Genomic DNA, 23,271 nt, shown 5'->3' with positions numbered 1-23,271 from the left:
TGATTGTTTAAGTCACATCACTGGAAATAGAGTGTAGAATTATCATTTTTTTTGTGTAGAAATTGAAAACTGTCAATGGATCTTGATGAATAAATGTCTTTGGCCATGAAAAAGAAAGAAAAAGAAGAAGAAAAAGCCACTGAAAAAGGGCAACCAAAAAGCAAAAAAAATTGAGAAAATAAGCTAGGCACCAATGGTTTGAACTTCTGAGACAAATGCCTGTGGTGTTTATGTATTAAGGATATGCTTGGATGAATAGGTTCTGAGGAGTATTTCAACACTCGGTAACTTGGGTTAACTAACCCGGGATTATCAACCAAAAGTCCATTATCAAGAGCAACCTAAATACAAAACATTTAGTCACACAAAGAGGTGCTGGGCACCAATGTCTCAAGAAGAAATGTGAACTAAAATGCCTAAAGTGGATATGTGTAGTGCACTGATAAGAAAAAGAAAATGCCAAAGGCTTGTGCAACACATGACACTAAGCAAACAAGGAGCAAAGGAGCTCTAAGAAAAAGAAAAGAAAAACAAAGAAGAGAAAAGTGCCAAGGACATAAGAATAACAAGAGGCCATAGCAGTGTTTGATGGATGCAATGAAAAAGTGATAATCTTACCTGATAAGTATGAAAAAGTGATGCTGCAACTTTCTGCATAAAACCCTTCTGATGAACTTCAAATGCTTGCTAATATAGCCAATGTAATTGCTTTCTGTTTCATACTTTCTTCTCAAATAACTCAGGACTTGCTTAGGGACAAGCAAGTATTAAGTTTGGTGTTGTGATGCCAAGGCATCTTAGGCTAGTTTCACTAGCATTTTTCTGTTAGTTTTAGTTGTTTTATGCATTTTCTTGAGTTTAAAGTAACCAAGAATGGTTAAATAAGAACAAAGCAATGAACCATCCAAACAGTATGATTTTGATGCAAATTCCATGAGTTTTAGTTATATTACTTGAATGCTATGAATGGAAGATTTCTCATGAAATTTTGCAAGACTTTGATGCAATTGTTTGGATGATTTCAGGGAAGAAGAGGCTAGGCAAGGAAGCAACAAAGTCAATAAAGGAAGCTTGAATATCACATGTGGAGTTTAAGTTCCAGTTTAAGCCTAAACTGGAGCTTAAACGCCAAAATCATGAAGGCTAAGAAATGCTGGAATTGAAGTTTAACCTCCAGTTTAACCTTAAACTGGAGGTTAAACGCCAGAATGAAAGTCTCACCATAGAAGCATTTCCACGTTTAACCTCCAGTTTAACCTTAAACTGGAGGTTAAACGCCAGAAGTGAGAAGGACACCAAGGGGGGCAGTTCCACGTTTAACCTCCAGTTTAACCTTAAACTGGAGGTTAAACGCCAGAAAGGGGAAAAGCACCAGGGAGCCATTTCCACGTTTAAGCTCCAGTTTGACCTTAAACTGGAGCTTAAACGTGTTCGACCAAGTTTCTCCTCCAGGGTTGCTTTCTCCATTTCCACGTTTAAGCTCCAGTTTAACCTTAAACTGGAGCTTAAACGTGTTCGACACCTCCAGGGCTACCTTTCTAAGCTTCCACGTTTAAGCTCCAGTTTAACCTTAAACTGGAGCTTAAACGTGTTCGACCTCCAGGGCTACCTTTCTCAGCTTCCACGTTTAAGCTCCAGTTTAACCTTAAACTGGAGCTTAAACGTGTTCGACCTCCAGGATGCCTTCTTCCATTTCCACGTTTAAGCTCCAGTTTAACCTTAAACTGGAGCTTAAACGTGTTCGACCTCCAGGGCTGCCTTTTCTATCTCCACGTTTAAGCTTCAGTTTAACCTTAAACTGAAGCTTAAACGTGTTCGACTATATTACCCTCCAGGGCTGCCTTATTCCATTTCCACGTTTAAGCTTCAGTTTAACCTTAAACTGAAGCTTAAACGTGCTTCCACAAAAGGCATCACTGGAAGTGTCTGGCGTTTAAGCTGCAGTTTAAGCTTAAACTGCAACTTAAACGCCACTCTTGGAAAAGGGTTTCTGGGCCAAAAATATTGCGGTTTAAGTTAGTATTTGAGCACAAACATTAACTTAAACTTACTCTGGTATGAAACCCAATTGAATATCATGGTTTATAGGATTGGGCCTGAAGGATTGATGAGTCTGAAATTTCCATTTATTGAGTCATGTGTCATTATTTGATTATCACTAAGTTGGCTCAATGAATGTTACAGAATTTGGATCAACAGCCTCATCAAGATTATGGATCATAAACCCAAGGCAAAAGGAAAGCAGGAAGAGGCCTCAAAGCCCAAGAAACACAACAGAAGCTCAATATAGAAAGTGTATAAATAGGATAGAATTTAAGTTAGAGAGAACTTTTACCTTTTCATTGAGCTAGTTTTCATATCTTTGTAATTGAATTCAGAGCTATGACTCACTAAACCCCCTTTCATTGGGTTAGGGAGCTCTATTGTAATTCAATGAATCAATAATAGTTTATCTTCTTCTTCAATCTTTTCTCTTGAATTTTGTTAGAAAGCTTCTCGATCTAATTCCATTGGGTAGTTGTCTTGGGAAAGAAACTACCCATAATTGGAATCCTTCGGAACCTTGGGAAAGGAATGGAGGATTCATGCTAGAGAAGCTTTCTCACAGTGAATTGGATTGGGGTTTGGATGGATATTGTGACATGTAATCCTACCAAATTGTGGTTCATGAAACTGTGTGGTATAATCAGTGATCGAGCATCATCTCTTCTTATGAACATTTAAACCAAGGGATTGGGAATTTGTTTGTTTTTAGAGAGAATTGGTGAGCCAAGGGATTGGGATCCAATCATATAAGATTGCCAAGCAAAATTCAATGAACGCATTGGTTGAGGAAGAGATATACATGTTTTGATTCGGAGATCTCAATATCTCCTAACACCCAATGAATTCCCCATTTCTGATTTCCACTTTCTCTTTACATTCTGCAACTCAATTCATGCAATCACCCCCATTCCCTTTTAATTTCAGCAATTTAGCTTCTGCTCTTTAATTCATGCAATTTAAGATTCTGCCATTTCAATTTCTTGTCATTTACGTTTTCCCGCCAATTTTACATTCCGCAATTCTCATCTAAATCTTGATTCCGCTCAACTAGAACACACTTCTAATCCGAATTGCTCATTCAACCAATCCTTGTGGGATTCGACCTCACTCTATTGTGAGTTTTTACTTGACGATAACCGGTGCACTTGCCGGAAGGAATTTTGCCGATCGTGCAATTTCCTAAATCGTAGCATAACAAGTTTATGCGCATCACTGATTATACCACACAGCTTCATGAACCACAATTTGGTAGGATTACATGTCACAATATCCATCCAAACCCCAATCCAATTCACTGTGAGAAAGCTTCTCTAGCATGAATCCTCCATTCCTTTCCCAAGGTTCCGAAGGATTCCAATTATGGGTAGTTTCTTTCCCAAGACAACTACCCAATGGAATTAGATTGAGAAGCTTTGTAACAAAATTCAAGAGAAAAGATTGAAGAAGAAGATAAACTATTATTGATTCATTGAATTACAATAGAGCTCCCTAACCCAATGAAAGGGGGTTTAGTGAGTCATAGCTCTGAATTCAATTACAAAGATATGAAAACTAGCCAAATGAAAAGGTAAAAGTTAGTCCCCCTCAGGGGCTGGATTCCCCTTCAATCCCCCGTCTCTCAAATGCAGAAACTAAGGCCTTTAAATAGGCTCCCTAAATTACAAAATGAAAATGAAATTCAAAGCAAATTACAATCAAATGAAAATAAACTATTCTAGATGATTCTTGTGGCCTTGATTTGGTGTTGTTGATGGGCCTTGCTTGCTTGAAGGGTAGAGTGACATAATTGATCCAAAAAGGATAATGATCCATTAAACTACACTCAAATGTTGCACCCCCCTTTCTTGAGTCGTCACTTTGTTCTCTTGTCAACCTTGCCAATTTGATGCCAAATATAGACTATTATACCTCGTTGGAAAGCTATGGATGTCAGCTTTCTAACGCAACTGGAAGCACCTCAATTGGATTTCTACAACTCGAGTTATACTCCATGGAAGGTGAAGAGGTCAGCTGGCCTGATTGCATGTTGGTACTATGCTCTTCTATGCACATTACGGGGCTGTTTTCTCCCTCAATTTTTAGTATCCACCATGCATGCCATATATGCTTGGAAAGCTCTAGATGTCTCCTTTCCAATGCATTTTGAATCACCTCATTTGGAATTTTGTAGCTCAAGTTATTTATGTTTGAAGAAGGCATGGTCAAGCTGTTCCATATAACACGTTTAAGCTCCAGTTTAAGCTTAAACTGGAGCTTAAACGCTGGCACTCCCTGGAGGCACAAGCTCGAGCAAACTGAAGCTTAAACGTGGAAATGAGAAAGCAACCCTGGAGGAGAAAAATAGTCGAACACGTTTAAGCTCCAGTTTAAGGTTAAACTGGAGCTTAAACGTGGAATGCTCCTGGTGCCTTTCTTACTTCTGGCGTTTAACCTCCAGTTTAAGGTTAAACTGGAGGTTAAACTTCAATTCCAGCATTATATGGCTTGGTAGTTTAAGTTCCAGTTTAAGCTTAAACTGGAACTTAAACTCCACATGTGATATTCAAGCTTCCTTTATTGATTTTGTTGCTTCCTTGCCCAGCCTCTTCTTCCCTGAAATCATCCAAACAATTGCATCAAAGTCTTGCAAAATTTCATGAGAAATCTTCCATTCATAGCATTCAAGTAATATAACTAAAAACTCATGGAATTTGCATCAAAATCTTCATGTTGAATGATTTAAGACAAGCATGACTATTTGGCCCAAATGATTACTTAAGGCTCAACAAAATGCATAAAACAACTAAAAATAAAAGAAAAAGGCTAGTGAAACTAGCCTAAGATGCCTTGGCATCACAACACCAAACTTAATCCTTGCTTGTCCCCAAGCAAGTTCTGAATTATTGAGAAGAAAGAATGAAACAGAAAGTAAATTCATTAGCCATATCAGTAAGTAATTGACATTGATTAATGGGGTGTTCATGCAGAAAGTTGTTGCAGCATCACTTTATTGTTTCTTAGGTAAGAATGTCACTTTTTATGTTTCCACTAAAACACTGCTTATGGCCTCTTGTTATTCACATATCCTTGGCAAGTTTCTTTTCTTTGTTTTTCTTTTTCTTTGAGCTTATTTGCTCCTTGTTGCTCAGTGTCATGTGTTGCTCAAGCCTTTGGCATTTTCTTTTTCTTATTAGTGCACTACACATATCCACTACAGGCATTTTAGTTCACATTTCTTCTTGAGACATTGGTGCCCAGCACCTCTTTGTGTGACTAAATGTTTTGTATTTAGGTTGCTCTTGATAATGGACTTTTGGTTGATAATCCCGGGTTAGTTAACCCAAGTTACCAAGTGTTGAAACACTCCTCAGAACCTATTCATCCAAGCATATCCTTAATACATAAACACCACAGGCATTTGTCTCAGAAGTTCAAACCATTGGTGCCTAGCTTATTTTCTCAATTTTTTTTTGCTTTTTGGTTGCCCTTTTTCAGTGGTTTTTTTTTCTTCTTCTTTTTCTTTCTTTTTCATGGCCAAAGACATTTATTCATCAAGATCCATAGACAGCATCCTAATTTCCACTAAAAGTGACAATTCTAACTTTATTTCTTAGTGAGCTGACTATTCAATCAAACATGCATACCAACACTTAATCTTATTTGATTTCTTACCAAATGGAATTGAGTTACTTTTGTTCAAACATTTCTTTTATTTTATGGAAACAGAACAAGCATGGCAAGCATTTGTTTAAGAAGATGAAGTTATCCAGACACTTAGACTATCACTTATTTGAAAATTAAACAAACAGACAAACAAAAACTGCAATGACTCAAACTTAAAGCAGGGGTGCATGCAAACTTCAAATATCAGCAATTCAAAGTACAAGTAATTAAGTGACAATACAACCTTTTAGCATCTTCTTTGTTGTTCATCATCCTTCCTAGCCTTGGTGTTCTCTTTGATGATGATGTATATTCCTTCCATGAGATTGATTGTCTTCCTGCAAAGCTATTAGAAGTTGCTTGTTCCCCAAGCACTTTGAGAATTGGTTAGCATGCATGGATGTTTGTAGGCCTCTGAACTTAGATTGGTGTGTGAACACGAAACTTAGTTCCTTGCCATGTGCAGCAATTGGGATCATATGCAGAAAACCTCATGTGCTTTTATTAAGAAAATAACTATGAACTAGAAAAAGAAACTATGAACTAGAAATTAAACTATTGTTTAAGTAGTTTCCCTGATTGGTTGGAGCTAGTGACTAGTCATGCTGAGGTAGAAATGTGCTTTTAATGAAGTTTTTTGGTGGAACACCAAACTTAGAATCTCACATTCACCCTTGAATTATTTTGGTGTGCAACACCAAACTTAGCTCCTTGCAATACAGATAAATCTACTTAACTCTTTTATTGAAATAACTAGAAAAGAAAAACTACCTTTGGTTGGGTTGCCTCCCAACAAGCGCTTCTTTAACGTCATTAGCTTGACATGCTGTTCCTGACTTTCTTCCTCTTCCTCCAGTTTGTTAAGAGGAATGACTTCAAGTGGATAAAGGAGCTAGTTAGTGCCCCTTGTTGTGAATGCTTCTTTCCAGCAAGCTTTCCCTTGTGATTGGCTTGAGTGAACTTGCTTGTTGGCTCAGGAGTTGGATTGTTCTTCGACCTTCTCTTCTTCATGGATATGGTCCTTTGTTTCTCGGTCACAATCCTCATTTTGGTGCTTGTTTCTACTGCCTTCACATCCTTGATCTCAGAACTTGGTTGTTGTTGGACATTTGGAGTATCCTGTTCATCAAAAGCTTCCTGAATTTGTGGTTCAATGAACCCTTCCTCTTTGCAACTCTCTGTTTCATTGGAGTGTGATCTCCCTTGATTGACTTTCTCCCTTTCTTGTTCTTCTGATTCCTCCCTTGGGTTTGCCATGGTATCACTAGAAGAATTGTGGGTAGGGATTTGCTTTGATAGATATCCAATTTGTGCTTCTAGCTTTTGAATGGCAGCACCTTGATTTTGTAAGTTGGATATCACTTCTTCCTTAAAGCCTTTCAAATCGGCCACATCTCTGCCCATAGTTGCAATCATTCCTTCTATCCTGTTTAATTGATCTTGAAATTGTTGGTTCGGATTGGGTTGATGAGGTTGATTATCTTGGCTGTGATATGGTGGCTGGGAGTATGTGTTTTGTGTGGGCTGATAGAGTCTTTGGTTGGAGTGTTGGTAGTGGTATGACTCTTGTGTGTAGTGGAATGAGTCTTGTGGATAGTGGAATGAATTGTATGAATTTGAGAAGGAATTTTGTGCTGAGAAATGCTCAAGTGATGAAGAATTTGGATATGTAAAACTAGGAGGTGAGGTTGGATAATTCAGAGTTGATGGCTCTTGATGAATGGGGTGTGAATAAGTGAAATCTCTTTGGTTTTGATCTTCCCAGCCACAACTTGAGTAGTGATCAAATTCACCAAAACATGGATCATTTTGTGGCTCTGGGAAGTACCCCGTTTCCTGTTCCTGATACTCCCACCCACCATGAGCATAATAACATGAATCATTCTGTGGTGGTGGAGAGTTTCTCATGAATTTTGATTGACCAAAAGATGATGGATACTCCTTTCTTTTTTGCAATGTGCTCAGTCTCAAACAATACTCATCCAAAGATAGTGGAAATTCCATAGTGAGGCAATATCACAAACAGCTAGTGGTTAGTATGCTAACAAGTGAATAAGCAAAGAAAACAAATTAAAATTTGCAGAAATTAGCAGTAATAAACTGAAACAAAAACTATTAACAAAAGAAAAGAAAAATTGCTCAATCTAGTTAACTTCCAATTGGAGAATTGTCAATCGAAAACCAATCCCCGGCAACGGCGCCATAAACTTGATGCGCATAAACTAGTTATGCTACGATTTAGGAAATTGCACGATCGGCAAAATTCCTTCCGGCAAGTGCACCGGTTATCGTCAAGTAAAAACTCACAATAGAGTGAGGTCGAATCCTACAAGGATTGGTTGAGTGAGCAATTCAGATTAGAAGTGTGTTCTAGTTGAGCGGAATCAAGATTTAGATGAGAATTGCGGAATGTAAAATTGGCGGGAAAAGTAAATGACAAGAAATTGAAATGGCGGAATCTTAAATTGCATGAATTAAAGAGCAAAAGCTAAATTGCTGAAATTAAAAGGGAATGGGGGTGATTGCATGAATTGAGTTGCAGAATGTAAAGAGAAAGTGGAAATCAGAAATGGGGAATTCATTGGGTGTTAGGAGATATTGAGATCTCCGAATCAAAACATGTTTATCTCTTCCTCAACCAATGCGTTCATTGAATTTTGCTTGGCAATCTTATATGATTGGATCCCAATCCCTTGGCTCACCAATTCTCTCTAAAAACAAACAAATTCCCAATCCCTTAGTTTAAATGTTCATAAGAAGAGATGATGCTCGATCACTGATTATACCACACAGCTTCATGAACCACAATTTGGTAGGATTACATGTCACAATATCCATCCAAACCCCAATCCAATTCACTGTGAGAAAGCTTCTCTAGCATGAATCCTCCATTCCTTTCCCAAGGTTCCGAAGGATTCCAATTATGGGTAGTTTCTTTCCCAAGACAACTACCCAATGGAATTAGATTGAGAAGCTTTCTAACAAAATTCAAGAGAAAAGATTGAAGAAGAAGATAAACTATTATTGATTCATTGAATTACAATAGAGCTCCCTAACCCAATGAAAGGGGGTTTAGTGAGTCATAGCTCTGAATTCAATTACAAAGATATGAAAACTAGCCAAATGAAAAGGTAAAAGTTCAAAAGTCCTTGCTAACTTCAATTCGATCCTATTTATACACTTTCTATATTGAGCTTCTGTTGTGTTTCTTGGGCTTTGAGGCCTCTCCCTGCTTTCCTTTTGCCTTGGGTTTATGATCCATAATCTTGATGAGGCTGCTGATCCAAATTCTGTAACATTCATTGAGCCAACTTAGTGATAATCAAATAATGACACATGACTCAATAAATTGAAATTTCAGACTCATCAATCCTTCAGGCCCAATCCCATAAACCATGATATTCAATTGGGTTTCATACCAGAGTAAGTTTAAGTTAATGTTTGTGTTCAAATACTAACTTAAACCACAATATTTTTGGCCCAGAAACCTTTTCCAAGAGTGGCGTTTAAGTTGCAGTTTAAGCTTAAACTGCAGCTTAAACGTCAGACACTTCCAGTGATGCCTTTTGTGGGAGCACGTTTAAGCTTCAGTTTAAGGTTAAACTGAAGCTTAAACGTGGAAATGGAAGAAGGCAGCCCTGGAGGGTAATATAGTCGAACACGTTTAAGCTTCAGTTTAAGGTTAAACTGAAGCTTAAACGTGGAGATAGAAAGGCAGCCCTGGAGGTCGAACACGTTTAAGCTCCAGTTTAAGGTTAAACTGGAGCTTAAACGTGGAAATGGAAGAAGGCATCCTGGAGGTCGAACACGTTTAAGCTCCAGTTTAAGGTTAAACTGGAGCTTAAACGTGGAAGCTGAGAAAGGTAGCCCTGGAGGTCGAACACGATTAAGCTCCAGTTTAAGGTTAAACTGGAGCTTAAACGTGGAAGCTTAGAAAGGTAGCCCTGGAGGTGTCGAACACGTTTAAGCTCCAGTTTAAGGTTAAACTGGAGCTTAAACGTGGAAATGGAGAAAGCAACCCTGGAGGAGAAACTTGGTCGAACACGTTTAAGCTCCAGTTTAAGGTCAAACTGGAGCTTAAACGTGGAAATGGCTCCCTGGTGCTTTTCCCCTTTCTGGCGTTTAACCTCCAGTTTAAGGTTAAACTGGAGGTTAAACGTGGAACTGCCCCCCTTGGTGTCCTTCTCACTTCTGGCGTTTAACCTCCAGTTTAAGGTTAAACTGGAGGTTAAACGTGGAAATGCTTCTTTGGTGAGACTTTCATTCTGGCGTTTAACCTCCAGTTTAAGGTTAAACTGGAGGTTAAACTTCAATTCCAGCATTTCTTAGCCTTCATGATTTTGGCGTTTAAGCTCCAGTTTAGGCTTAAACTGGAACTTAAACTCCACATGTGATATTCAAGCTTCCTTTATTGACTTTGTTGCTTCCTTGCCTAGCCTCTTCTTCCCTGAAATCATCCAAACAATTGCATCAAAGTCTTGCAAAATTTCATGAGAAATCTTCCATTCATAGCATTCAAGTAATATAACTAAAAACTCATGGAATTTGCATCAAAATCATACTGTTTGGATGGTTCATTGCTTTGTTCTTATTTTAACCATTCTTGGTTACTTTAAGCTCAAGAAAATGCATAAAACAACTAAAACTAACAGAAAAATGCTAGTGAAACTAGCCTAAGATGCCTTGGCATCACAACACCAAACTTAATACTTGCTTGTCCCTAAGCAAGTCCTGAGTTATTTGAGAAGAAAGTATGAAACAGAAAGCAATTACATTGGCTATATTAGCAAGCATTTGAAGTTCATCAGAAGGGTTTTATGCAGAAAGTTGCAGCATCACTTTTTTATTCTTATCAGGTAAGATTATCACTTTTTCATTGCATCCATCAAACACTGCTATGGCCTCTTGTTATTCTTATGTCCTTGGCACTTTTCTCTTCTTTGTTTTTCTTTTCTTTTTCTTAGAGCTCCTTTGCTCCTTGTTTGCTTAGTGTCATGTGTTGCACAAGCCTTTGGCATTTTCTTTTTCTTATCAGTGCACTACACATATCCACTTTAGGCATTTTAGTTCACATTTCTTCTTGAGACATTGGTGCCCAGCACCTCTTTGTGTGACTAAATGTTTTGTATTTAGGTTGCTCTTGATAATGGACTTTTGGTTGATAATCCCGGGTTAGTTAACCCAAGTTACCGAGTGTTGAAATACTCCTCAGAACCTATTCATCCAAGCATATCCTTAATACATAAACACCACAGGCATTTGTCTCAGAAGTTCAAACCATTGGTGCCTAGCTTATTTTCTCAATTTTTTTTGCTTTTTGGTTGCCCTTTTTCAGTGGCTTTTTCTTCTTCTTTTTCTTTCTTTTTCATGGCCAAAGACATTTATTCATCAAGATCCATAGACAGTTTTCAATTTCTACACAAAAAAAATGATAATTCTACACTCTATTTCCAGTGATGTGACTTAAACAATCAAGCATGCATACCACCACTTAATTCTACTTAATTTGTAACTAATTGAGCCAAGTTACTTTTGTTCAAACTTTTCTTTTATTTTTGGAAACAGAACAAGCATGGCAAGCATTTGATTAAGAAGGTGAAGTTATATCCAAACATCTAGGCATTCACTTTATTCAAAGCAATAAACAGACACTCATACTAAAAAAAAAACTCCACATAACACTTAAATGACTTGTGATGAAAGAAAGCTCATAAAGACAATTCACCAATTATCATTTGATTATTAAGGAATGAGACCACCTCTTATTTATTGCTTGGTTCTTCTTAATTCTTGGGATCCTGCTTCTTCTTGCTTCCTGCCTCTTTTTGACCACTTGTGCTTCCTTTGTCTTTTTCCTCCATTTTTGTCTTTTCTTTTGTACCTGCACAAACAAACAAGTTTGCTATCATTTTTCAGTCCATGTGAATGATGAATAGTACTTGCACATGTAAATCAATGATTGACTTCATGAGCTTATAGCCGTGACTTTTGTATGTATGTACACTTATTATTGGACACCAAACTTAGTGTTTGGTAAAGTCTCCTGATGACATGAAATCCATATTGGTTGTCCTTAATGAATGTGCATAATTCTAATAAATCATAGTCACTTTGGCTCTTTGATTCTAAACAAATTTACTACCCTAAGTAATTGAAACCAAAAACATGCGAATGGTCTACTTGTCATGAATTTCGAAATCCAGAGGAACTTCTTGCTTTTCATGAACCGTGTTCAAGGAGGAACACCAAACTTAATGTTTGGTTGTGCTCTTTGCATGAAAAATTGAATGCATTTTGAATAAAGTTTGGGGTGCCTTCAGGCACACCAAACTTAGAGACAAATTGTATTTTATATGCAATGTTTAGTGCACTCTTTCAGCAGTTGTCCTGAGGATTCAAGTTCATGCATAAGAAACCATGCTTTATTAGATGCAAAACAAAACAAAAAAAAGAGTAAGGATATTAAAAACATGGGTTGCCTCCCATGAAGCGCTTCTTTAACGTCACTAGCTTGACGGTTGTCCCTTGTTAGGGTGGATTGTAGTGCTTGACGTTTTCTCCTCTCACTATGCAAACGTCCCCACTTGATTCCTTCATGACCTCTAAATGTTCCATAGAAAGAACTTTCCTGATTGTGAACACTTGAGGGAGCTGGGAAGGAATGGTTTTGAGGTCAGGTGGGATTGGCAGATAATGACTTGATATCACTTTATCTCCCGGAGAAAAACCTTCAGTGGGAATTTTCTTGTTTCTCCACCCTCTTGGCAATTTCTTTACAATTCTTCCCTTTCTCTTGAAGCTTTCTTCATTGACCCTTATGCCAGGAGGATCCTTCTGATATGTTTCCATTGATTCTTGTGGCTTTAACTCTTGCAACTCCTGTTTGCCTTCCAAAGACTGTTTTAGAGTTTCAGCTGCTGGATTACTTTCCTCCAAACACAGATGGCTACTATCATCCTTAGGCTTTTCAGGTTCTGGTTCAGGCTCAGATGCAGGTTTGAAAACTTTGAAAATGAGCTGTTCATCATGTATTCTCAGAATTAGCTCTCCTTGTTCTACATCTATGAGCGCTCTAGTAGTGGCTAGAAATGGTCTTCCCAGAATGATAGGGTGTAGGTAGCTTTCCTCCATGTCCAAAATGACAAAGTCTGTGGGGAAGTAATAATCTCCCACTTTCACCAGCACATTCTCAACTACCCCTTCAGCTTGCTTCTGAGTTTTGTCAGCCAGTTGTATGATTACATCAGTGGATCTCACCTCATTCAGTTGTAGCCTCTTCATAAGAGTTAGAGGCATCACATTTATGCTAGCTCCTAGATCACAGAATCCTCTGTCAATTTTTGTTTCTCCTATGATGCAAGGAATATGAAAACTTCCTGGGTCTGTTTTCTTAGAGACTGTGTCCTTCTTGATGAGAGCACTGCATTCTTTGTTCATTGTTACCATTTGTCCTCCCTTCAAAACTCTTTTCTTGCTCAACAATTCCTTTAAATACTTGATGTGTGTAGGCATTTGATGGAGAATCTCAAGAAAGGGAATATTGATATGGAGAGACTTAAATGTCTCTAAAAACCTTGAATAGGTTTTCCCTTTTTCACCTCCTCCTAACCTCTGAGGAAATGGTGCTTTTGGTTGGTATGTTTCCATCGTGCCTTTTTGCAGTTCCTTGGCTTGCTCAGTTTCACTTTCCTGCTTAGCTTCCTCTACACCTTCCTTCAAGATTTCTGGCTCCTGTTCTGAGGATCTGATTCCTTCTTCTTCTGAGACTTCTTTCAATATGGTGATGGCTTTGCATTCTTCCCATCTCACTCTCTTTTGTTCCCCTTTAGGATTCTTTTCTGTGTCACTAGGGAACACTGCAGTTGATTTGGGGGCCTGTTGAGATAGCTCTCCTACTTGAGACTCCATCCTCTTGAGTTTTTCACCATGGTTTCTTAAGGTAGCTCTCACATCATCCCTGAAGCTTTTCAATTCGGTTATGTCTTGACTCATGGTTGCCATCATTCCTTCTATCCGGTTTAATTGATCTTGAAATTGTTGGTTCGGATTAGGTTGGGTAGGTTGATTATTTTGGCCATGATATGGTGGTTGAGAGTAAGTGTTTTGTGTGGCTTGGTATGATCTTTGGTTGGAGTTTTGGTATGTGGAATTGTTATGTTGGTTGTGGTTGTAAGGTTTGTGGTTTTGTGGTTGGGTTTGTTGGTTCCCCCACCCAAAGTTTGGGTGATTTTTCCATCCTGGGTTGTAAGTGTTGGAATGTGGATCATATGATTGCCTTTGTTGGTTTCCCACATAGTTGGCCTCTTCCCAATCACCTCCTTCAATGCTTACTTCCTCTTGATCTTGTGTGTGTATTGCAGCCACTTGCTTTGTTTCTAATTGCCTGGTAAGCTCTGCTAGTTGCTTGGCAAACACCTTGTTTTGGGCTAGAATTGTATCAACATGGTTCAGCTCCATGACTCCCTTAGTGTTGTGCCTCTCTGATGCATAGTAGTACTCATTCTCAGCCACTGTCTCAATCACTTCAATGGCTTCTTCCACAGTCTTTTTCCTGTTCAATGAACCTCCTGATGAATGGTCTACAGCCTTCCTTGATTCATAAGAGAGTCCATCATAGAAAATATGCAATTGCACCCAATCATGGAACATGTCTGGTGGGCATTTCCTTGTCAAATCCTTGAATCTCTCCCATGCCTCGTAGAGAGTTTCACCATCTTGTTGTCTAAAAGTCTGAACCTCAGATCGAAGCCTATTGACCTTTTGTGGGGGGTAGAAACGTGCCAGAAACTTGCTTTCCACCTCATCCCATGTTGTTAGACTCCCCCTTGGGAATGATTCCAGCCACTTAGCTGCTTTGTCCCTAAGTGAAAATGGGAACAAAAGCAGTTTATAGGCATCTTCCTGGACTCCATTGGACTTCACAGTGTCACAAATTCTCAGGAATTTTGTGAGATGTTGGTTGGGATCTTCATTAGCACTCCCACCAAATGAACAATGATTCTCCACAAGTGATATTAGCTGTGGTTTGAGTTCAAAATTGTTGGCCTGAATGGGTGGTTTCTGAATGCTGCTACCACAATTCCCAGAGGTTGGGTTTATGTATGAACTAAGAACCCTCCTCTCAGGAATGGCATTGTTTCCATCAGCTCTTTCATGGTTGTGAACTTCTCTATCCATGTTGAGATCTAGAGCTTCCTCAAAATTGTCCTCAGATTCTCCTTCAGATTCTTCTTCTCCCAGTACTCTCTTCCCTCTTGCTTCCCTTCTAAGTCTATGAAGGGTCCTCTCTGGTTCGGTATATGGAGGAGTTGATGTCTCTCCTCTCCTACCTGTCATACAAGAACACAGCACAGGCAAGAAACAAGTGAAATACTCTTGGTTAATGGAAGAGTATGGTTAGAGCAATTGAGGAATTAATTCAAACAGTTAGTGAGTCAGTGAGTTAGTTGCTTGAATTTAAAGGCATAAAGAAAGAAAGCATGTAACAGAGTGCAGAAATTAAAATTCAACAAGCAACTTGTACTGAATTAATCAAAACAAAAAAAAATGCTCAATCTAGTTAACTTCCAATTTGAGAATTGTCAATCGAAAACCAATTCCCCGGCAACGGCGCCATAAACTTGATGCGGCATAAACTAGTTATGCTACGATTTAGGAAATTGCACGATCGGCAAAATTCCTTCCGGCAAGTGCAGCGGTTATCGTCAAGTAAAAACTCACAATAGAGTGAGGTCGAATCCCACAAGGATTGGTTGAGTGAGCAATTCAGATTAGAAGTGTGTTCTAGTTGAGCGGAATCAAGATTTAGATGAGAATTGCGGAATGTAAAATTGGCGGGAAAAGTAAATGACAAGAAATTGAAATGGCGGAATCTTAAATTGCATGAATTAAAGAGCAAAAGCTAAATTGCTGAAATTAAAAGGGAATGGGGGTGATTGCATGAATTGAGTTGCAGAATGTAAAGAGAAAGTGGAAATCAGAAATGGGGAATTCATTGGGTGTTAGGAGATATTGAGATCTCCGAATCAAAATATGTTTATCTCTTCCTCAACCAATGCGTTCATTGAATTTTGCTTGGCAATCTTATATGATTGGATCCCAATCCCTTGGCTCACCAATTCTCTCTAAAAACAAACAAATTCCCAATCCCTTGGTTTAAATGTTCATAAGAAGAGATGATGCTCGATCACTGATTATACCACACAGCTTCATGAACCACAATTTGGTAGGATTACATGTCACAATATCCATCCAAACCCCAATCCAATTCACTGTGAGAAAGCTTCTCTAGCATGAATCCTCCATTCCTTTCCCAAGGTTCCGAAGGATTCCAATTATGGGTAGTTTCTTTCCCAAGACAACTACCCAATGGAATTAGATTGAGAAGCTTTCTAACAAAATTCAAGAGAAAAGATTGAAGAAGAAGATAAACTATTATTGATTCATTGAATTACAATAGAGCTCCCTAACCCAATGAAAGGGGGTTTAGTGAGTCATAGCTCTGAATTCAATTACAAAGATATGAAAACTAGCCAAATGAAAAGGTAAACGTTCAAAAGTCCTTCCTAACTTCAATTCTATCCTATTTATACACTTTCTATATTGAGCTTCTGTCGTGTTTCTTGGGCTTTGAGGCCTCTCCCTGCTTTCCTTTTGCCTTGGGTTTATGATCCATAATCTTGATGAGGCTGCTGATCCAAATTCTGTAACATTCATTGAGCCAACTTAGTGATAATCAAATAATGACACATGACTCAATAAATTGAAATTTCAGACTCATCAATCCTTCAGGCCCAATCCCATAAACCATGATATTCAATTGGGTTTCATACCAGAGTAAGTTTAAGTTAATGTTTGTGTTCAAATACTAACTTAAACCACAATATTTTTGGCCCAGAAACCTTTTCCAAGAGTGGCGTTTAAGTTGCAGTTTAAGCTTAAACTGCAGCTTAAACGTCAGACACTTCCAGTGATGCCTTTTGTGGGAGCACGTTTAAGCTTCAGTTTAAGGTTAAACGGAAGCTTAAACGTGGAAATGGAAGAAGGCAGCCCTGGAGGGTAACTTAGTCGAACACGTTTAAGCTTCAATTTAAGGTTAAACTGAAGCTTAAACGTGGAGATAGAAAGGGCAGCCCTGGAGGTCGAACACGTTTAAGCTCCAGTTTAAGGTTAAACTGGAGCTTAAACGTGGGAATGGAAGAAGGCATCCTGGAGGTCGAACACGTTTAAGCTCCAGTTTAAGGTTAAACTGGAGCTTAAACGTGGAAGCTGAGAAAGGTAGCCCTGGAGGTCGAACACGTTTAAGCTCCAGTTTAAGGTTAAACTGGAGCTTAAACGTGGAAGCTTAGAAAGGTAGCCCTGGAGGTGTCGAACACGTTTAAGCTCCAGTTTAAGGTTAAACTGGAGCTTAAACGTGGAAATGGAGAAAGCAACCCTGGAGGAGAAACTTGGTCGAACACGTTTAAAGCTCCAGTTTAAGGTCAAACTGGAGCTTAAACGTGGAAATGGCTCCCTGGTGCTTTTCCCCTTTCTGGCGTTTAACCTCCAGTTTAAGGTTAAACTGGAGGTTAAACGTGGAACTGCCCCCCTTGGTGTCCTTCTCACTTCTGGCGTTTAACCTCCAGTTTAAGGTTAAACTGGAGGTTAAACGTGGAAGTGCTTCCTGATTGGAATTCTAATTCTGGCGTTTAACCTCCAGTTTAAGGTTAAACTGGAGGTTAAACTTCAATTCCAGCATTTCTTAGCCTTCATGATTCTGGCGTTTAAGCTCCAGTTTAGGCTTAAACTGGAACTTAAACTCCACATGTGATATTCAAGCTTCCTTTATTGACTTTGTTGCTTCCTTGCCTAGCCTCTTCTTCCCTGAAATCATCCAAACAATTGCATCAAAGTCTTGCAAAATTTCATGAGAAATCTTCCATTCATAGCATTCAAGTAATATAACTAAAAACTCATGGAATTTGCATCAAAATCATACTGTTTGGATGGTTCATTGCTTTGTTCTTATTTTAACCATTCTTGGTTACTTTAAGCTCAAGAAAATGCATAAAACAACTAAAACTAACAGAAAAATGCTAGTGAAACTAGCCTAAGATGCCTTGGCATCACAACACCAAACTTAATACTTGCTTGTCCCTAAGCAAGTCCTGAGTTATTTGAGAAGAAAGTATGAAACAGAAAGCAATTACATTGGCTATATTAGCAAGCATTTGAAGTTCTTCAGAAGGGTTTTATGCAGAAAGTTGCAGCATCACTTTTTTATTCTTATCAGGTAAGATTATCACTTTTTCATTGCATCCATCAAACACTGCTATGGCCTCTTGTTATTCTTATGTCCTTGGCACTTTTCTCTTCTTTGTTTTTCTTTTCTTTTTCTTAGAGCTCCTTTGCTCCTTGTTTGCTTAGTGTCATGTGTTGCACAAGCCTTTGGCATTTTCTTTTTCTTATCAGTGCACTACACATATCCACTTTAGGCATTTTAGTTCACATTTCTTCTTGAGACATTGGTGCCCAGCACCTCTTTGTGTGACTAAATGTTTTGTATTTAGGTTGCTCTTGATAATGGACTTTTGGTTGATAATCCCGGGTTAGTTAACCCAAGTTACCGAGTGTTGAAACACTCCTCAGAACCTATTCATCCAAGCATATCCTTAATACATAAACACCACAGGCATTTGTCTCAGAAGTTCAAACCATTGGTGCCTAGCTTATTTTCTCAATTTTTTTTGCTTTTTGGTTGCCCTTTTTCAGTGGCTTTTTCTTCTTCTTTTTCTTTCTTTTTCATGGCCAAAGACATTTATTCATCAAGATCCATAGACAGTTTTCAATTTCTACACAAAAAAAATGATAATTCTACACTCTATTTCCAGTGATGTGACTTAAACAATCAAGCATGCATACCACCACTTAATTCTACTTAATTTGTCACTAATTGAGCCAAGTTACTTTTGTTCAAACTTTTCTTTTATTTTTGGAAACAGAACAAGCATGGCAAGCATTTGATTAAGAAGGTGAAGTTATATCCAAACATCTAGGCATTCACTTTATTCAAAGCAATAAACAGACACTCATACTAAAAAAAAAAACTCCACATAACACTTAAATGACTTGTGATGAAAGAAAGCTCATAAAGACAATTCACCAATTATCATTTGATTATTAAGGAACGAGACCACCTCTTATTTATTGCTTGGTTCTTCTTAATTCTTGGGATCCTGCTTCTTCTTGCTTCCTGCCTCTTTTTGACCACTTGTGCTTCCTTTGTCTTTTTCCTCCATTTTTGTCTTTTCTTTTGTACCTGCACAAACAAACAAGTTTGCTATCATTTTTCAGTCCATGTGAATGATGAATAGTACTTGCACATGTAAATCAATGATTGACTTCATGAGCTTATAGCCGTGACTTTTGTATGTATGTACACTTATTATTGGACACCAAACTTAGTGTTTGGTAAAGTCTCCTGATGACATTAAATCCATATTGGTTGTCCTTAATGAATGTGCATAATTCTAATAAATCATAGTCACTTTGGCTCTTTGATTCTAAACAAATTTACTACCCTAAGTAATTGAAACCAAAAACATGCGAATGGTCTACTTGTCATGAATTTCGAAATCCAGAGGAACTTCTTGCTTTTCATGAACCGTGTTCAAGGAGGAACACCAAACTTAATGTTTGGTTGTGCTCTTTGCATGAAAAATTGAATGCATTTTGAATAAAGTTTGGGGTGCCTTCAGGTACACCAAACTTAGAGACAAATTGTATTTTATATGCAATGTTTAGTGCACTCTTTCAGCAGTTGTCCTGAGGATTCAAGTTCATGCATAAGAAACCATGCTTTATTAGATGCAAAACAAAACAAAAAAAAGAGTAAGGATATTAAAAACATGGGTTGCCTCCCATGAAGCGCTTCTTTAACGTCACTAGCTTGACGGTTGTCCCTTGTTAGGGTGGATTGTAGTGCTTGACGTTTTCTCCTCTCACTATGCAAACGTCCCCACTTGATTCCTTCATGACCTCTAAATGTTCCATAGAAAGAACTTTCCTGATTGTGAACACTTGAGGGAGCTGGGAAGGAATGGTTTTGAGGTCAGGTGGGATTGGCAGATAATGACTTGATATCACTTTATCTCCCGGAGAAAAACCTTCAGTGGGAATTTTCTTGTTTCTCCACCCTCTTGGCAATTTCTTTACAATTCTTCCCTTTCTCTTGAAGCTTTCTTCATTGACCCTTATGCCAGGAGGATCCTTCTGATCTGTTTCCATTGATTCTTGTGGCTTTAACTCTTGCAACTCCTGTTTGCCTTCCAAAGACTGTTTTAGAGTTTCAGCTGCTGGATTACTTTCCTCCAAACACAGATGGCTACTATCATCCTTAGGCTTTTCAGGTTCTGGTTCAGGCTCAGATGCAGGTTTGAAAACTTTGAAAATGAGCTGTTCATCATGTATTCTCAGAATTAGCTCTCCTTGTTCTACATCTATGAGCGCTCTAGTAGTGGCTAGAAATGGTCTTCCCAGAATGATAGGGTGTAGGTAGCTTTCCTCCATGTCCAAAATGACAAAGTCTGTGGGGAAGTAATAATCTCCCACTTTCACCAGCACATTCTCAACTACCCCTTCAGCTTGCTTCGGAGTTTTGTCAGCCAGTTGTATGATTACATCAGTGGATCTCACCTCATTCAGTTGTAGCCTCTTCATAAGAGTTAGAGGCATCACATTTATGCTAGCTCCTAGATCACAGAATCCTCTGTCAATTTTTGTTTCTCCTATGATGCAAGGAATATGAAAAATTCCTGGGTCTGTTTTCTTAGAGACTGTGTCCTTCTTGATGAGAGCACTGCATTCTTTGTTCATTGTTACCGTTTGTCCTCCCTTCAAAACTCTTTTCTTGCTCAACAATTCCTTTAAATACTTGATGTGTGTAGGCATTTGATGGAGAATCTCAAGAAAGGGAATATTGATATGGAGAGACTTAAATGTCTCTAAAAACCTTGAATAGGTTTTCCCTTTTTCACCTCCTCCTAACCTCTGAGGAAATGGTGCTTTTGGTTGGTATGTTTCCATCGTGCCTTTTTGCAGTTCCTTGGCTTGCTCAGTTTCACTTTCCTGCTTAGCTTCCTCTACACCTTCCTTCAAGATTTCTGGCTCCTGTTCTGAGGATCTGATTCCTTCTTCTTCTGAGACTTCTTTCAATATGGTGATGGCTTTGCATTCTTCCCATCTCACTCTCTTTTGTTCCCCTTTAGGATTCTTTTCTGTGTCACTAGGGAACACTGCAGTTGATTTGGGGGCCTGTTGAGATAGCTCTCCTACTTGAGACTCCATCCTCTTGAGTTTTTCACCATGGTTTCTTAAGGTAGCTCTCACATCATCCCTGAAGCTTTTCAATTCGGTTATGTCTTGACTCATGGTTGCCATCATTCCTTCTATCCGGTTTAATTGATCTTGAAATTGTTGGTTCGGATTAGGTTGGGTAGGTTGATTATTTTGGCCATGATATGGTGGTTGAGAGTAAGTGTTTTGTGTGGCTTGGTATGATCTTTGGTTGGAGTTTTGGTATGTGGAATTGTTATGTTGGTTGTGGTTGTAAGGTTTGTGGTTTTGTGGTTGGGTTTGTTGGTTCCCCCACCCAAAGTTTGGGTGATTTTTCCATCCTGGGTTGTAAGTGTTGGAATGTGGATCATATGATTGCCTTTGTTGGTTTCCCACATAGTTGGCCTCTTCCCAATCACCTCCTTCAATGCTTACTTCCTCTTGATCTTGTGTGTGTATTGCAGCCACTTGCTTTGTTTCTAATTGCCTGGTAAACTCTGCTAGTTGCTTGGCAAACACCTTGTTTTGGGCTAGAATTGTATCAACATGGTTCAGCTCCATGACTCCCTTAGTGTTGTGCCTCTCTGATGCATAGTAGTACTCATTCTCAGCCACTGTCTCAATCACTTCAATGGCTTCTTCCACAGTCCTTTTTCCTGTTCAATGAACCTCCTGATGAATGGTCTACAGCCTTCCTTGATTCATAAGAGAGTCCATCATAGAAAATATGCAATTGCACCCAATCATGGAACATGTCTGGTGGGCATTTCCTTGTCAAATCCTTGAATCTCTCCCATGCCTCGTAGAGAGTTTCACCATCTTGTTGTCTAAAAGTCTGAACCTCAGATCGAAGCCTATTGACCTTTTGTGGGGGGTAGAAACGTGCCAGAAACTTGCTTTCCACCTCATCCCATGTTGTTAGACTCCCCCTTGGGAATGATTCCAGCCACTTAGCTGCTTTGTCCCTAAGTGAAAATGGGAACAAAAGCAGTTTATAGGCATCTTCCTGGACTCTATTGGACTTCACAGTGTCACAAATTCTCAGGAACTTTGTGAGATGTTGGTTGGGATCTTCATTAGCACTCCCACCAAATGAACAATGATTCTCCACAAGTGATATTAGCTGTGGTTTGAGTTCAAAATTGTTGGCCTGAATGGGTGGTTTCTGAATGCTGCTACCACAATTCCCAGAGGTTGGGTTTATGTATGAACTAAGAACCCTCCTCTCAGGAATGGCATTGTTTCCATCAGCTCTTTCATGGTCGTGAACTTCTCTATCCATGTTGAGATCTAGAGCTTCCTCAAAATTGTCCTCAGATTCTCCTTCAGATTCTTCTTCTCCCAGTACTCTCTTCCCTCTTGCTTCCCTTCTAAGTCTATGAAGGGTCCTCTCTGGTTCGGTATATGGAGGAGTTGATGTCTCTCCTCTCCTACCTGTCATACAAGAACACAGCACAGGCAACAAACAAGTGAAATACTCTTGGTTAATGGAAGAGTATGGTTAGAGCAATTGAGGAATTAATTCAAACAGTTAGTGAGTTAGTGAGTTAGTTGCTTGAATTTAAAGGCATAAAGAAAGAAAGCATGTATCAGAGTGCAGAAATTAAATTTCAACAAGTAACTTGTACTGAATTAATCAAAACAAAAAAAAAAATGCTCAATCTAGTTAACTTCCAATTGGAGAATTGTCAATCGAAAACCAATCCCCGGCAACGGCGCCATAAACTTGATGCGGCATAAACTAGTTATGCTACGATTTAGGAAATTGCACGATCGGCAAAATTCCTTCCGGCAAGTGCACCGGTTATCGTCAAGTAAAAACTCACAATAGAGTGAGGTCGAATCCCACAAGGATTGGTTGAGTGAGCAATTCAGATTAGAAGTGTGTTCTAGTTGAGCGGAATCAAGATTTAGATGAGAATTGCGGAATGTAAAATTGGCGGGAAAAGTAAATGACAAGAAATTGAAATGGCGGAATCTTAAATTGCATGAATTAAAGAGCAAAAGCTAAATTGCTGAAATTAAAAGGGAATGGGGGTGATTGCATGAATTGAGTTGCAGAATGTAAAGAGAAAGTGGAAATCAGAAATGGGGAATTCATTGGGTGTTAGGAGATATTGAGATCTCCGAATCAAAACATGTTTATCTCTTCCTCAACCAATGCGTTCATTGAATTTTGCTTGGCAATCTTATATGATTGGATCCCAATCCCTTGGCTCACCAATTCTCTCTAAAAACAAACAAATTCCCAATCCCTTGGTTTAAATGTTC

At 38.7% G+C, this 23,271-nt stretch overlaps 2 non-coding genes across 2 annotated transcripts; both read left to right on the top strand.

The window, feature by feature from the left end:
• The first annotated feature begins 14,335 nt into the window (after positions 1–14,335).
• LOC112787277 (small nucleolar RNA R71) lies at positions 14,336–14,439 on the top strand. The gene has a single exon (XR_003194698.1). It is a non-coding gene; the product is annotated as a small nucleolar RNA R71 (small nucleolar RNA).
• Positions 14,440–21,752: 7,313 nt separating this feature from the next.
• Positions 21,753–21,856, top strand: LOC112787265 (small nucleolar RNA R71). The gene has a single exon (XR_003194686.1). It is a non-coding gene; the product is annotated as a small nucleolar RNA R71 (small nucleolar RNA).
• The last annotated feature ends 1,415 nt before the right edge of the window (positions 21,857–23,271 follow it).

This window comes from Arachis hypogaea, chromosome 20 (assembly GCF_003086295.3).
Source record: "Arachis hypogaea cultivar Tifrunner chromosome 20, arahy.Tifrunner.gnm2.J5K5, whole genome shotgun sequence".
Lineage (NCBI taxonomy): Eukaryota > Viridiplantae > Streptophyta > Magnoliopsida > Fabales > Fabaceae > Arachis > Arachis hypogaea.
The sequence above is the reverse complement of the archived record's forward strand: the minus strand, read 5'-3'. Positions and strand labels throughout refer to the sequence as shown.